General features: G+C 33.9%; 1 long non-coding RNA gene across 3 annotated transcripts in view; it reads right to left on the bottom strand.

Moving 5' to 3' along the window:
• The window catches only part of LOC106072032 (uncharacterized), a 32026-nt gene that overhangs the window by 1975 nt on the left and 12900 nt on the right, over positions 1–17151 (bottom strand). For all 3 annotated transcript variants that reach the window (XR_008780250.1, XR_008780251.1, XR_008780252.1), the window contains exons 5-6: positions 1267–2515; positions 55–245 (exon numbers count right to left, since the gene is read on the bottom strand). This is a non-coding gene — a long non-coding RNA (uncharacterized LOC106072032). The remainder of the gene's footprint in view (positions 1–54; positions 246–1266; positions 2516–17151) is intronic.

Raw genomic sequence — 17151 nt, 5'->3', positions numbered from 1 at the left:
ACTTAGGGGTGTAGTATAAAGAAAATATAAAGAGATATACACAGCATTGCTTACCATTTTATTCCCTATTCTTGATCAATATTTTGGTTTACATTTCATCTTCACGTCGGTCTATCTTCATCATGCTGGTCTACATCTATATCATGTTGGTCCACATCTTTATCATGTTGGTCTACATCTTCATGTTGGTCTACATCTTCATGTTGGTCCACATCTTCATGTTGTCTACCTTTCATCATGTTGGTCTAAATAAGAATAAGAAAATAAATAAGAAAAACTTTTGCCTTGAAAATGAAAAAAAAAAAAATTCTTCTATTGCTTTTATTTTCCTTGTTCAATAAAACTATTCTGATGATGCAGCTTTGACTTTATGTTTGAACTTAGTATTTTATGAATAAACTTTAAAGTAAAAAAAATACACCCAAGACATCTACTGCAGCAGCAAAGAATAACTACCCAAATCAAGTGAAAAAAATTGAAAGGTTTATTAAGCCTTTAGAGTCTAAGGAATTTATTGGAGATTTTCAATTATGCCAAAAAACTATAAATACCTAGCTATTTCAATATTTAGAGTGAAAATTCTGCTATAGAAGTTAGATAAATAAAATCACAACTATCTAAGTTCTTTTGCTTGTAGTCCAAACTAATTTGTTTTGTTTAGTTGGCAATAGCAATCTTTCCAAAGAGCTGCAGAGACTTTTTAGATTGTTTCCAAATAGCTACAGAGACTGTTTAGATTGTTTTAAAATCTGTAGGTTTATTCTTTTTATATTTTCTTTTATTTGATCTCACTTTCTTTATATTGCCTCAGCCAATCTCTATATTGTTTGCTCTTCTTTTTCTATCCTTATCTTATTGTATTTATTTTACAAAGTACTTAAACATCAAAAAATAAGCAAAGAGCAGATTATCAAGTTTAAAATTCCCACCAGATAAGATCCAAACAAATGAAAATTCAGTTTGATTACAATTATCCTCAGGATTACCACTATAGTAATGATAATATAGATGCAAACAGGAAAAACATTCACACACAAAACATACAAACACACAGTCTTACACAGCCAGTGCTTAATGAACTAAGTTTCATAGTGATGTGACAAATGACGATGAAACACACTGACAGAAAGTGGAATAAAAGAGTTATAAAATCTTTCTGTTCTAGAGGAGGCGACCACTTTGTCCAGATCTGATGTAACTGGTTTAGTGGCTGCAGATTGTCCTCAAGAATGCATAAATGAGATCAGATGTTTCAACATTACTTACATGTACATTGCACTTGATATTCTTGTCGAATGTTTGACATGTTTTGAATGTTTCTTGAGAGCTGAAGAGAATCTACTTCCTTGACCAAATGTTCAGCAGAATAAATGTCATCAGGCAAGATATGAGCATCAAGATGACCATACACAGTCCAGTGCACATATCACATGACCAAGCAGCCATCCTTTCTTATGAGAAGACAAAGTCTTAGTGTAGTGACCTCTCTTGCTTAAATTTTTTCTTGTAACTTGGTGCACAAAATAATTGAGAACTGAAATGACTTCAACAAAAAATTATGAAAATCTAGGAGAGAAAAAAATTCTAAGTAGAGGAAAAGTGACAATTATAATACACATTTTGTTAATGTTTTATTTCTTTGATTTTATGCACATCTGCACAATTTAGGCCATGTCGTGCCTGCAGTCCCTTAAGGACTACTCTCTCTCTCTACATAACAGGGGCTAAATTCTATACAGTTAAATCATTAAAATCAAGGTCTATTCACAGTTAAAATAGTAAGGGTAGTAAAAATTTAATAATTTGGTAAAAATCTAATGTAAATAGTACATGAATAAGATGATAATTGCCCTCTCCCTTTTCGAGTTAGTTGTTAGTAACACCAGGTTAGTAGCAACAAAATCATGTAGAAATAGACATGGCTTTATTTAATTTAGTCTGACTGTTGTTGACTTGTAGCACCAAACTGCTGGTAGGCAACTAAACTGTTGAAGGCATAATATATCTTAGCTAATAAGAACTTGAACAACTTCCTAGTGAACGAAACTAAATATAACATTTATAATACTTGTGATCACATGAAATAAATGTAGTAGACTTAAGTAATAAAATTTCTTACAATCTAACTCACTACAATAACACAACCTTTCAGTCTTACATTCTGGAGTCATCTCCCCTAACTAAGACCCAGTGACGACAATGCCACTTTTGCATCATTCACATCCAATCGCTTACCTCTTACCACAGTCACCATAAAAACACACACACTCCATAACACTTCTGCTTGTCCAACATTCTTTCACTGAATCAAGCCCCAAGAATCCTACTTGTCCATATGTTAGACTTTGCAATGACCATGTTTTTAATCATACTAGTTACATTTAGCAGACACTCTGGCACATATTGGAAATAATAGTGCAAATATTATGACTAATCAAGCTTTAAAAAACTCTAAATTAGATTCTTATTTCTGTACCTTGATATTTGTCAACAAAAACAACTGATACATTTGAACCTAAGGAAGAACAAAAAGAATCTGAAATATAAAGTTGTGTAACAAAAACTTGAAAGAGTTCAAGGTAACAAAACTTAATATATAGATATAAATTGCAGATATAGGCGAGAACCTAAAAAATTGGAATTTTATTTTGTAGCTTGATATCTGTTAACAAAAAATTAAACTTCAGTAAAAAGAAGTGTGATTAAACATTTCAAATATATAAATTCATATGTTGCTAATGAAACTGAAAAAAAAAAAAAGTGGTTCTGGGAGTAATAAGCAGGACTACACATTTGTAAAAACACTGCAGATTATATATAATATATAATAACCATAATCATATATATTTATTTATTTATTTATAATGGTAATCAAAACTAACATAATATAATATAATATATATATATAGAGAGAGAGTTGAATGAATACTTGATGTGCCCCAACAGTTAATAGGACACTTGAGGTGCCACATAAGTTAAAAGGACAAGGAGTTGTTAGGACACTTGTGGTGCCCCAACAACTGATAAGACAAACATGAGGTGAACAACAGTTGGTATGATGGATGAGGTGCCCAACAAATGATAGGACACTTAGAGTGCCCCAACAATAAGACCATTGAGTTGTTAGGATGAATGAGATGCCTCATGATAGGATACTTTAGGTACCCCAACAGTTAATAGGAGACTTGTGGTTATCTAACAGTTGGTAGGAAAAAAGAGGTGCCTTACCAACTGATAGGATACTTGAAGTGCCCTACCAAACAATAGGACAAGAGGTGCCCTACAAATTGATAGGACACTAGAGGTGCTCTACCAATTGATAGGATACTTAAGGTGCCCTACCAATTGATAGGATATTGAGGTGCCCCATCAGTTATAAGGACATTTGAGGTGCCTAAAAAGTGTTGAAACACTTGTGGTGCCCCAACAGCTGATTGGACAAACTTGAGGTGGACAACAGTTGGTATGATCGATGAGGTGCCTAACAATTGATAGGACACTTGGAGTGCCCAAACAATTGATAGAACACTTGGAGTGACCAAAAATAAGATTATTGAAGTGCCCAACAGTTGTTAGGATAAATGAGATGCCCCAACAAATGATAGGACATTTGAAGTGCTTCAACAATAGATACGATACCTAAGGTGCCTCAACAGTTAAAAGGATATTTGAGGTGCCCAAACAGTTGTTAGGACACTTGTGGTGCCCCAATAGCTGACAGGACACACTTGAGGTGCCCAGCAGTTGGTATGAGGGATGAAGTATTCCAACAATTGATGACCATATAGGTGCCCAACAGTTGGAAGGTATTGATATTTTTTGTTTTTGGCACATCAGCACAATTAAGCTATGTCATGCCCATAATCTCTCAAGGGTTATTCCCCCTTCATAGCTCAAGAGCTAAGTTTTATACGGTTGGGTCATTAAAAACAAGATTCATTCACAGCTCAGATGGTGAAAAAAGTAAACATTTACATAAATTAATAAAAATCTATTTTTAATATTATATATTCACAATTGCTTTGCCCTATCACAAATCAAACACTCGTAGACAGTTAAAGGATGAAAAAGGTGCCCCAAAAATAGACTATACACTTCAGGTGCACCAACAATTAATAAGTAAATAGTATATTGAAGTTGGACAGTGATTGTAAATTTTGACACAGGCAGACAATATTTTTATGCCAATGTATATTACATATCTCATCAAGTAATAGTCAGTAATTTTGTGCAGTACAAGTATATATATTGCATTGAAGTTGAACTGTAAATGTAAATTTTGACACAGGCAGACAGTAAATTTGTGTATATTATATATCTCATTAGTAAATAGTATGTAAGCCCTCGTAGACAGTTGAAGGATGAAAAAGGTGCCCCAAAAATCGACCAGACACTTCAGGTGCACCAACAATTAATTAGTAAATAGTATATTGAAGTTGGACAGTGTAAATTTTGACAAAGGCAGACAATATTTTTATGCCAATGTATATTATATATCTCATCAAGTAATAGTCAGTAATTTTTTGCAGTACAAGTATATATATTGCATTGAAGTTAAACTGTAATTGTAAATTTTGACACAGGCAGACAGTAAATTTGTGTATATTTTATATCTCATTAGTAAATAGTATGTAAACACTCGTAGACAGTTGAAGGATGAAAAAGGGGCCCCAAAAATCGACCAGACACTTCAGGTGCACCAACAATTAATTAGTAAATAGTATATTGAAGTTGGACAGTGATTGTAAATTTTGACACAGGCAGACAATATTTTTATGCAAATGTATATTATATATCTCATCAAGTAATAGTCAGTAATTTTGTGCAGTACAAGTATATATATTGCATTGAAGTTGAACAGTAATTGTAAATTTTGACACCATAGACAGTAAATTTGTGTATATTATATATCTCATTAGTAAATAGTATGTAAACACTCGTAGACAGTTGAAGGATGAAAAAGGTGCCCCAAAAATCGACCAGACACTTCAGGTGCTTGTAAATTTTGACACAGGCAGACAATATTTTTATGCCAATGTATATTATATATCTCATCAAGTAATAGTCAGTAATTTTGTGCAGTACAAGTATATATATTGCATTGAAGTTGAACTGTAATTGTAAATTTTGACAAAGGCAGACAGTAATTTTGTGTATATTATATATCTCATTAGTAAATAGTATGTAAACACTCGTAGACAGTTGAAGGATGAAAAAGGTGCCCCAAAAATCGACCAGACACTTCAGGTGCACCAACAATTAATTAGTAAATAGTATATTGAAGTTGGACAGTGATTATAAATTTTGACACCGGCAGACAATATTTTTATGCAAATGTATATTATATATCTCATCAAGTAATAGTCAGTAATTTTGTGCAGTACAAATATATATATTGCATTGAAGTTGAACTGTAATTGTAAATTTTGACACAGGCAGACAGTACATTTGTGTATATTATATATCTCATCAAATAATAGTAATTTTGTGCAGTACAAGTATATATAATTGTATTGAAGTTGGACAGTAATTGTAAATTTGGACACAGGCAGTAATTTTGTGCTGATGTATATTATACATCTCAAGTAATAGTCAGTAATTTTGTGCAGTAAAAGTATATATATTTATATATACATTCTATTGAAGTTGGACAGTGAAAAGATTAAGAAGCACTCTTCAAAGTGATGAGCTATATCAGTGCTAGTATTCAATGACATTACAGGAAGATAATCAGTATTGAAATATATTACTGATAATTTTGATTTTCATTTTTAATTTTTATGTTCTATATTTAGAAAGCTGTTGACAGTATTGTTCTTGTCAAAATTTGGTATCACTGATATTGTGTCCTTGTTAAATTTTGTCTTTTTTCAATGTGTAAAAAAAATATATATATATATTCAGAACATAAGGTTTTAGAGGTCGCAGATTTAACACTAGTAGATTTTTGTGTTTAGACTATTGTTTATTTTAATGTTTACATTGTATTAATATTGTGCACAATTTCTTGGGGTCTTTAAGTCATTTTTATTTATATATGTAGTATTTCTTGAAAATTTTCTGTCTTTTTTTCCTGCTGTGCTTGTTTGTTTTTATATATTGACCAAATCTTGCTTTTGGAACAGGATGTGCTTTAGGGTAAGAGAGTGAGGTCAATGTGTTGCTCGAATCCTCCTCAATTTAATCAAAGTTTTCAGTGCACTGAGTCATCATCATATCATCATTTATATAATTGTAACATTTTGGTGTAAACTTTGTTACATTTTTTTTTTACATTATAATATTTTATTAATTTTGTTTTCTCTTTCTATATGACCAAATAATATATTGTAAAAACATAATAATTGATTATGACATTGATTATTAGATTGTTGACAATTTAGTGTGTTGTGTTATGTTAATCACAATAGAATTGGCTTGATAATATTGTCAGTGATTGTAAACTATAAAAGATATTAGATATCATTATTATCTATAAAAAAGTATAGAATGCCATTGTACTTTTGATAAGTATTAATAGATACATGGATGGATATACTGAACTAAAGAAAGTTGCTGAATCGTTTGGTCTTAAAGATGAAGAAAAGAAAGATGTTTTGACATAAATGGAAAGGAAAGAAAATCAAGTTGATATTGAAAGAGTTGGCGAGAGCACAAAGAGAAGAGAGAAATGCAACTAGATGCTGAAAGAAATTAAAAGGAAGCAAAACCAGACAAAGGATCAGAAATAAAAAAAAACAACTGAAAAATAAAAGCTGCAATTCAAAACAAGGGAGACAAAACAGAAACTACCAAGCGTGAACATATAGAGAATATTTACAAAGCACAAAGAGAAGAGAGAAATGCAACTAGATGCTGAAAGAAATTAAAAGGATGCAAAACCAGACAAAGAATCAGAAATTAAAAAAAAAACAACTGAAAAATAAAAGCTGCAATTCAAAACAAGGGAGACTAAAAAAACTACCAAGCGTGAACATAAAGAGAATATTTATAGGCAAAAAATGAGGGACCTTAAAGAAACTGATGAAATAAATAGTTATTTTCAGACTATCTGTAAAACTTGCAATTACAATGAAGATACTTGTTCTAATATATTCATCTGTAAACTAAGTGGCAAGACTTTGAGTGTTATTAACTCATTAATAGAAGAACAAAGAAAGAAATGCATCCTGTCAAAAGCAATATTATTGGAATCTAGATCACCAAAGAGAAATTTATTATCAACATCAAAGACAAGAATCTAATTCTCCAAACTATAATGTACCAAGAAATAAATAGATAAGGAATCGGAAATCAGAATAGGTAACAAAGTAATAATGTTAATATAAATGAAGTTCAAGCAACAGTGTATAATATTGAACTAGAACTGGAATTTTTTCCAACATATGTTAATGGTGTACTAGTGAAATATACCACAGTCATTACAAATGATAAACATGTTACACAAGATACTATGACAGGTATAACTAAGAACATATGACAGGCTTAACTAAGATAATATGACATGTAAAACTAAGAAAAAATGACAGGTAATACTATGAAAATATGACAGGTAAAACTAGAACTTATGACATGTAAAACTAAGAAAAAATGACAGGTAAAACTAAGAAAAAAATGACAGGAAAAACTAAGAAAATTGGACAAGTAAAACTAAGAAAATATGAAAGGCATAACAAAGAAAATATGACATGTTAAACTAAGAAAATATGACAGGTAAAACTAAGAAAATATGACAGGTAAAACTAAGAAAATATGACAGGTAAATATAAGACGAATTTCTTTATTAAGCACTCAAAGAATGATTTCACTGGGAATTGCAAATATATTTTGATCACCACATTAAATGCAGAGGTCAAAGACCAGCTAATTATCACACATTTGTTGTTATATTTATTGTTACAAACGTTCAATGGAATATAAATGAAGATGTCTAACACAGTTATACATCCGTATGAATTTCTTTTTTAAGCACTCAAAGAATGATTTCACTGGGAATTGCAAACACATTTTGATCACCACATTAAGTGCAGAGGTCAAAGACCTGCTAATTATCACACATTTTTTGTTATATTTATTGTTACAAACGTTCAATTGGAATATAAATGAAGACGTCTAACACAGTTATACATCCGTATGAATTTCTTTTTAGGCACTCAAAGAATGATTTCACAGGGAATTGCAAACACATTTTGATCACCACATTAAGTGCAGAGGTCAAAGACCTGCTAATCACACATTTTTTGTTATATTTATTGTTACAAACGTTCAATTGGAATATAAATGAAGACGTCTAACACAGTTATACATCCGTATGAATTTCTTTTTTAAGCACTCAAAGACAAAGAATGATTTCACTGGGAATTGCAAATACATTTTGATCACCACATTAAGTGCAGAGGTCAAAGACCTGCTAATTATCACACATTTGTACACAAATGTTTGTAGATATCCTCATTACAATTCAAAAAAGTTGTTACAAAACCTCACTGGTTACATCACTTCACAGTGTCTCAATGGATAGGGTAGAGATGAGCGTGATACAAACGACACAAATCCCAACTGTTAAATCTATTGAAGGTGGTCTACAAGCATCCGGTTTGAGGGCTGAATCAGCCTCACAAACTTCGCACTCAACTAATGTTGAGTGAGTTGAATCAGCCTCAAAGCTTGCACTCAACTAATTATGTCCCAACTATTATTCAACTGAACTGAAATAACCGGTTATTTCACAAACTCATTCTTCTATGATATTTTTATAATGCCTTTAAACATTCCAAGTTATGATGATGCTTTGTCCAAGGCATTGTAGCACGTGAAAAAAGCAAAACAAGAAAAAGGATGTGCACTGTTGGGTTGTCTACAAATGCACAGACATAACCAACAATTTCGTCTTGGATCAACAATTCAATTGATGACTATATTACTACATCTAGTCCTCAGCTAAAAATCCTCATGTTTAAAACATAATACAATATCCTTACCTATAAGTACAAAGATGGCCACCGAGACCGATCTTCTTTGAAAAAGTCCTCAACTACATCCTTTAAACATGAAGATGGCTAAAGAGCCCAGTCTTCACTTTTAAAATTCCTCCATTAATCATTCCTATAAACACGAAGATGGCTAAGGAGTCCAGTCTTCGCTTTTAAAATTCCTCCATTAATCATTCCTATAAACACGAAGATGGCTAAGGAGTCCAGTCTTCGATTTTTAAAGTCCTCCGTTAATCATTCCTATGAACACGAAGATGGCTAAAGAGTCCGGTCTTCGCTTTTGAAAAGTCCTAAACTAAACATAGTAAAGTCATCAATTAAATGTGTTTTCTCCACAACTATTTAGTTGGTCTGCAAGTACAAATGTTGATTAGTGTGCGTTGCATCACGAGCGGCGATATTTCCTTTGATGGACACGTTTATATGTTTCTTGAGTGTGACTTAATTATTGTTACAAACCTTCCATCGGAATATAAATGAAGACGTCTAACACAGTTATACATCCTTATGAATTTCTTTTTTAAGCACTCAAAGAATGATTTCACTGGGAATAGCAAATACATTTTGATCACCACATTAAGTGCAGAGATGAAAAATCTGCGAATTATCACACATTTGTACACAAACGTTTGTAGATATCCTCATCACAATTAAATAGAGATGTTTCAAAACATCACTGGTTACATCGCTTCACAATATCTCAGTGGATGAGAGATGAGCGTGATACAAATGACACAAATCCCAACTGTTCCTGCACAATCATCATATATCTGATGGCTTCTATTTTCATCCTTTTTTTTTTTTTAACATTTGTTTTGCAAACGTGCATCAGTTGAATAGCTGGAGCCCAATAAAAAGTTTCAGGCTTGCATTTTCGGCTGACTCCTGTTTTGAGCTTGTCGACCGACAACTTCATTTTGATAAACTGACTGCAACGAATTTTTACGATGGCGTCGTGTTAAATCTATTGAAGGTGGTCTACAAGCATCCGGTTTGAGGGCTGAATCAGCCTCACAAACTTCGCACTCAACTAATGTTGAGTGAGTTGAATCAGCCTCAAAGCTTACACTCAACTAATTATGTCCCAACTATTATTCAACTGAACTGAAATAACCGGTTATTTCACAAACTCATTCTTCTATGATATTTTTATAATGCCTTTAAACATTCCAAGTTATGATGATGCTTTGTCCAAGGCATTGTAGCACGTGAAAAAAGCAAAACAAGAAAAAGGATGTGCACTGCTGGGTTGTCTACAAATGCACACAGACATAACCAACTATTTTGTCTTGGATCAACAATTCAATTGATGACTCTATTACTACATCTAGTCCTCAGCTAAAAATCCTCATGTTTAAAACATAATACAATATCCTTTCCTATAAGTACAAAGATGGCCACCGAGACCGATCTTCTTTGAAAAAGTCCTCAACTACATCCTTTTAACATGAAGATGGCTAAAGAGCCCAGTCTTCACTTTTAAAATTCCTACGTTAATCATTCCTATGAACACGAAGATGGCTAAGGAGTCCAGTCTTCGCTTTTAAAATTCCTCCATTAATCATTCCTATAAACACGAAGATGGCTAAGGAGTCCAGTCTTCGATTTTTAAAGTCCTCCGTTAATCATTCCTATGAACACGAAGATGGCTAAAGAGTCCGGTCTTCGCTTTTGAAAAGTCCTAAGCTAAACATAGTAAAGTCATCAATTAAATGTGTTTTCTCCACAACTATTTAGTTGGTCTGCAAGTACAAATGTTGATTAGTGTGCGTTGCATCACGAGCGGCGATATTTCCTTTGATGGACATGTTTATATGTTCCTTCAGTGTGACTTAATTATTGTTACAAACCTTCCATCGGAATATAAATGAAGACGTCTAACACAGTTATACATCCTTATGAATTTCTTTTTTAAGCACCCAAAGAATGATTTCACTGGGAATAGCAAATACATTTTGATCACCACATTAAGTGCAGAGATGAAAAATCTGCGAATTATCACACATTTGTACACAAACGTTTGTAGATATCCTCATCACAATTAAATAGAGATGTTTCAAAACATCACTGGTTACATCGCTTCACAATGTCTCAGTGGATGAGAGATGAGCGTGATACAAACGACACAAATCCCAACTGTTCCTGCACAATCATCATATATCTGATGGCTTCTATTTTCATCCTTTTTTTTTTTTAACATTTGTTTTGCAAACGTGCATCAGTTGAATAGCTGGAGCCCAATAAAAAGTTTCAGGGTTGCATTTTCGGCTGACTCCTGTTTTGAGCTTGTCGACCGACAACTTCATTTTGATAAACTGACTGCAACGAATTTTTACGATGGCGTCGTGTTAAATCTATTGAAGGTGGTCTACAAGCATCCGGTTTGAGGGCTGAATCAGCCTCACAAACTTCGCACTCAACTAATGTTGAGTGAGTTGAATCAGCCTCAAAGCTTGCACTCAACTAATTATGTCCCAACTATTATTCAACTGAACTGAAATAACCGGTTATTTCACAAACTCATTCTTCTATGATATTTTTATAATGCCTTTAAACATTCCAAGTTATGATGATGCTTTGTCCAAGGCATTGTAGCACGTGAAAAAAGCAAAACAAGAAAAAGGATGTGCACTGCTGGGTTGTCTACAAATGCACACAGACATAACCAACTATTTTGTCTTGTATCAACTATTCAATTGATGACTATATTACTACATCTAGTCCTCAGCTAAAAATCCTCATGTTTAAAACATAATACAATATCCTTTCCTATAAGTACAAAGATGGCCACCGAGACCGATCTTCTTTGAAAAAGTCCTCAACTACATCCTTTAAACATGAAGATGGCTAAAGAGCCCAGTCTTCACTTTTAAAATTCCTCCATTAATCATTCCTATAAACACGATGATGGCTAAGGAGTCCAGTCTTCGCTTTTAAAATTCCTCCATTAATCATTCCTATAAACACGAAGATGGCTAAGGAGTCCAGTCTTCGATTTTTAAAGTCCTCCGTTAATCATTCCTATGAACACGAAGATGGCTAAAGAGTCCGGTCTTCGCTTTTGAAAAGTCCTAAGCTAAACATAGTAAAGTCATCAATTAAATGTGTTTTCTCCACAACTATTTAGTTGGTCTGCAAGTACAAATGTTGATTAGTGTGCGTTGCATCACGAGCGGCGATATTTCCTTTGATGGACATGTTTATATGTTCCTTCAGTGTGACTTAATTATTGTTACAAACCTTCCATCGGAATATAAATGAAGACGTCTAACACAGTTATACATCCTTATGAATTTCTTTTTTAAGCACTCAAAGAATGATTTCACTGGGAATAGCAAATACATTTTGATCACCACATTAAGTGCAGAGATGAAAAATCTGCGAATTATCACACATTTGTACACAAACGTTTGTAGATATCCTCATCACAATTAAATAGAGATGTTTCAAAACATCACTGGTTACATCGCTTCACAATGTCTCAGTGGATGAGAGATGAGCGTGATACAAACGACACAAATCCCAACTGTTCCTGCACAATCATCATATATCTGATGGCTTCTATTTTCATCCTTTTTTTTTTTTAACATTTGTTTTGCAAACGTGCATCAGTTGAATAGCTGGAGCCCAATAAAAAGTTTCAGGCTTGCATTTTCGGCTGACTCCTGTTTTGAGCTTGTCGACCGACAACTTCATTTTGATAAACTGACTGCAACGAATTTTTACGATGGCGTCGTGTTAAATCTATTGAAGGTGGTCTACAAGCATCCGGTTTGAGGGCTGAATCAGCCTCACAAACTTCGCACTCAACTAATGTTGAGTGAGTTGAATCAGCCTCAAAGCTTGCACTCAACTAATTATGTCCCAACTATTATTCAACTGAACTGAAATAACCGGTTATTTCACAAACTCATTCTTCTATGATATTTTTATAATGCCTTTAAACATTCCAAGTTATGATGATGCTTTGTCCAAGGCATTGTAGCACGTGAAAAAAGCAAAACAAGAAAAAGGATGTGCACTGCTGGGTTGTCTACAAATGCACACAGACATAACCAACTATTTTGTCTTGGATCAACAATTCAATTGATGACTATATTACTACATCTAGTCCTCAGCTAAAAATCCTCATGTTTAAAACATAATACAATATCCTTTCCTATAAGTACAAAGATGGCCACCGAGACCGATCTTCTTTGAAAAAGTCCTCAACTACATCCTTTAAACATGAAGATGGCTAAAGAGCTCAGTCTTCACTTTTAAAATTCCTCCATTAATCATTCCTATAAACACGATGATGGCTAAGGAGTCCAGTCTTCGCTTTTAAAATTCCTCCATTAATCATTCCTATAAACACGAAGATGGCTAAGGAGTCCAGTCTTCGATTTTTAAAGTCCTCCGTTAATCATTCCTATGAACACGAAGATGGCTAAAGAGTCCGGTCTTCGCTTTTGAAAAGTCCTAAACTAAACATAGTAAAGTCATCAATTAAATGTGTTTTCTCCACAACTATTTAGTTGGTCTGCAAGTACAAATGTTGATTAGTGTGCGTTGCATCACGAGCGGCGATATTTCCTTTGATGGACACATTTATATGTTCCTTCAGTGTGACTTAATTATTGTTACAAACCTTCCATCGGAATATAAATGAAGACGTCTAACACAGTTATACATCCTTATGAATTTCTTTTTTAAGCACTCAAAGAATGATTTCACTGGGAATAGCAAATACATTTTGATCACCACATTAAGTGCAGAGATGAAAAATCTGCGAATTATCACACATATGTACACAAACGTTTGTAGATATCCTCATCACAATTAAATAGAGATGTTTCAAAACATCACTGGTTACATCGCTTCACAATGTCTCAGTGGATGAGAGATGAGCGTGATACAAACGACACAAATCCCAACTGTTCCTGCACAATCATCATATATCTGATGGCTTCTATTTTCATCCTTTTTTTTTTTTAACATTTGTTTTGCAAACGTGCATCAGTTGAATAGCTGGAGCCCAATAAAAAGTTTCAGGCTTGCATTTTCGGCTGACTCCTGTTTTGAGCTTGTCGACCGACAACTTCATTTTGATAAACTGACTGCAACGAATTTTTACGATGGCGTCGTGTTAAATCTATTGAAGGTGGTCTACAAGCATCCGGTTTGAGGGCTGAATCAGCCTCACAAACTTCGCACTCAACTAATGTTGAGTGAGTTGAATCAGCCTCAAAGCTTACACTCAACTAATTATGTCCCAACTATTATTCAACTGAACTGAAATAACCGGTTATTTCACAAACTCATTCTTCTATGATATTTTTATAATGCCTTTAAACATTCCAAGTTATGATGATGCTTTGTCCAAGGCATTGTAGCACGTGAAAAAAGCAAAACAAGAAAAAGGATGTGCACTGCTGGGTTGTCTACAAATGCACACAGACATAACCAACTATTTTGTCTTGGATCAACAATTCAATTGATGACTCTATTACTACATCTAGTCCTCAGCTAAAAATCCTCATGTTTAAAACATAATACAATATCCTTTCCTATAAGTACAAAGATGGCCACTGAGACCGATCTTCTTTGAAAAAGTCCTCAACTACATCCTTTTAACATGAAGATGGCTAAAGAGCCCAGTCTTCACTTTTAAAATTCCTACGTTAATCATTCCTATGAACACGAAGATGGCTAAGGAGTCCAGTCTTCGCTTTTAAAATTCCTCCATTAATCATTCCTATAAACACGAAGATGGCTAAGGAGTCCAGTCTTCGATTTTTAAAGTCCTCCGTTAATCATTCCTATGAACACGAAGATGGCTAAAGAGTCCGGTCTTCGCTTTTGAAAAGTCCTAAGCTAAACATAGTAAAGTCATCAATTAAATGTGTTTTCTCCACAACTATTTAGTTGGTCTGCAAGTACAAATGTTGATTAGTGTGCGTTGCATCACGAGCGGCGATATTTCCTTTGATGGACATGTTTATATGTTCCTTCAGTGTGACTTAATTATTGTTACAAACCTTCCATCGGAATATAAATGAAGACGTCTAACACAGTTATACATCCTTATGAATTTCTTTTTTAAGCACCCAAAGAATGATTTCACTGGGAATAGCAAATACATTTTGATCACCACATTAAGTGCAGAGATGAAAAATCTGCGAATTATCACACATTTGTACACAAACGTTTGTAGATATCCTCATCACAATTAAATAGAGATGTTTCAAAACATCACTGGTTACATCGCTTCACAATGTCTCAGTGGATGAGAGATGAGCGTGATACAAACGACACAAATCCCAACTGTTCCTGCACAATCATCATATATCTGATGGCTTCTATTTTCATCCTTTTTTTTTTTTAACATTTGTTTTGCAAACGTGCATCAGTTGAATAGCTGGAGCCCAATAAAAAGTTTCAGGCTTGCATTTTCGGCTGACTCCTGTTTTGAGCTTGTCGACCGACAACTTCATTTTGATAAACTGACTGCAACGAATTTTTACGATGGCGTCGTGTTAAATCTATTGAAGGTGGTCTACAAGCATCCGGTTTGAGGGCTGAATCAGCCTCACAAACTTCGCACTCAACTAATGTTGAGTGAGTTGAATCAGCCTCAAAGCTTGCACTCAACTAATTATGTCCCAACTATTATTCAACTGAACTGAAATAACCGGTTATTTCACAAACTCATTCTTCTATGATATTTTTATAATGCCTTTAAACATTCCAAGTTATGATGATGCTTTGTCCAAGGCATTGTAGCACGTGAAAAAAGCAAAACAAGAAAAAGGATGTGCACTGCTGGATTGTCTACAAATGCACACAGACATAACCAACTATTTTGTCTTGGATCAACTATTCAATTGATGACTATATTACTACATCTAGTCCTCAGCTAAAAATCCTCATGTTTAAAACATAATACAATATCCTTTCCTATAAGTACAAAGATGGCCACCGAGACCGATCTTCTTTGAAAAAGTCCTCAACTACATCCTTTAAACATGAAGATGGCTAAAGAGCCCAGTCTTCACTTTTAAAATTCCTACGTTAATCATTCCTATGAACATGAAGATGGCTAAGGAGTCCAGTCTTCGCTTTTAAAATTCCTCCATTAATCATTCCTATAAACACGAAGATGGCTAAGGAGTCCAGTCTTCGATTTTAAAAGTCCTCCGTTAATCATTCCTATGAACACAAAGATGGCTAAAGAGTCCGGTCTTCGCTTTAGAAAAGTCCTAAGCTAAACATAGTAAAGTCATCAATTAAATGTGTTTTCTCCGCAACTATTTAGTTGGTCTGCAAGTACAAATGTTGATTAGTGTGCGTTGCATCACGAGCGGCGATATTTCCTTTGATGGACACATTTATATGTTCCTTCAGTGTGACTTAATTATTGTTACAAACCTTCCATCGGAATATAAATGAAGACGTCTAACACAGTTATACATCCTTATGAATTTCTTTTTTAAGCACTCAAAGAATGATTTCACTGGGAATAGCAAATACATTTTGATCACCACATTAAGTGCAGAGATGAAAAATCTGCGAATTATCACACATATGTACACAAACGTTTGTAGATATCCTCATCACAATTAAATAGAGATGTTTCAAAACATCACTGGTTACATCGCTTCACAATGTCTCAGTGGATGAGAGATGAGCGTGATACAAACGACACAAATCCCAACTGTTCCTGCACAATCATCATATATCTGATGGCTTCTATTTTCATCCTTTTTTTTTTTTAACATTTGTTTTGCAAACGTGCATCAGTTGAATAGCTGGAGCCCAATAAAAAGTTTCAGGCTTGCATTTTCGGCTGACTCCTGTTTTGAGCTTGTCGACCGACAACTTCATTTTGATAAACTGACTGCAACGAATTTTTACGATGGCGTCGTGTTAAATCTATTGAAGGTGGTCTACAAGCATCCGGTTTGAGGGCTGAATCAGCCTCACAAACTTCGCACTCAACTAATGTTGAGTGAGTTGAATCAGCCTCAAAGCTTGCACTCAACTAATTATGTCCCAACTATTATTCAACTGAACTGAAATAACCGGTTATTTCACAAACTCATTCTTCTATGATATTTTTATAATGCCTTTAAACATTCCAAGTTATGATGATGCTTTGTCCAAGGCATTGTAGCAC

Source organism: Biomphalaria glabrata, chromosome 10 (assembly GCF_947242115.1).
Source record: "Biomphalaria glabrata chromosome 10, xgBioGlab47.1, whole genome shotgun sequence".
NCBI classification, from domain to species: Eukaryota; Metazoa; Mollusca; class Gastropoda; family Planorbidae; genus Biomphalaria; species Biomphalaria glabrata.
Note: the sequence above shows the minus strand (reverse complement) of the source record. Positions and strands in the feature narration are given on the sequence as shown.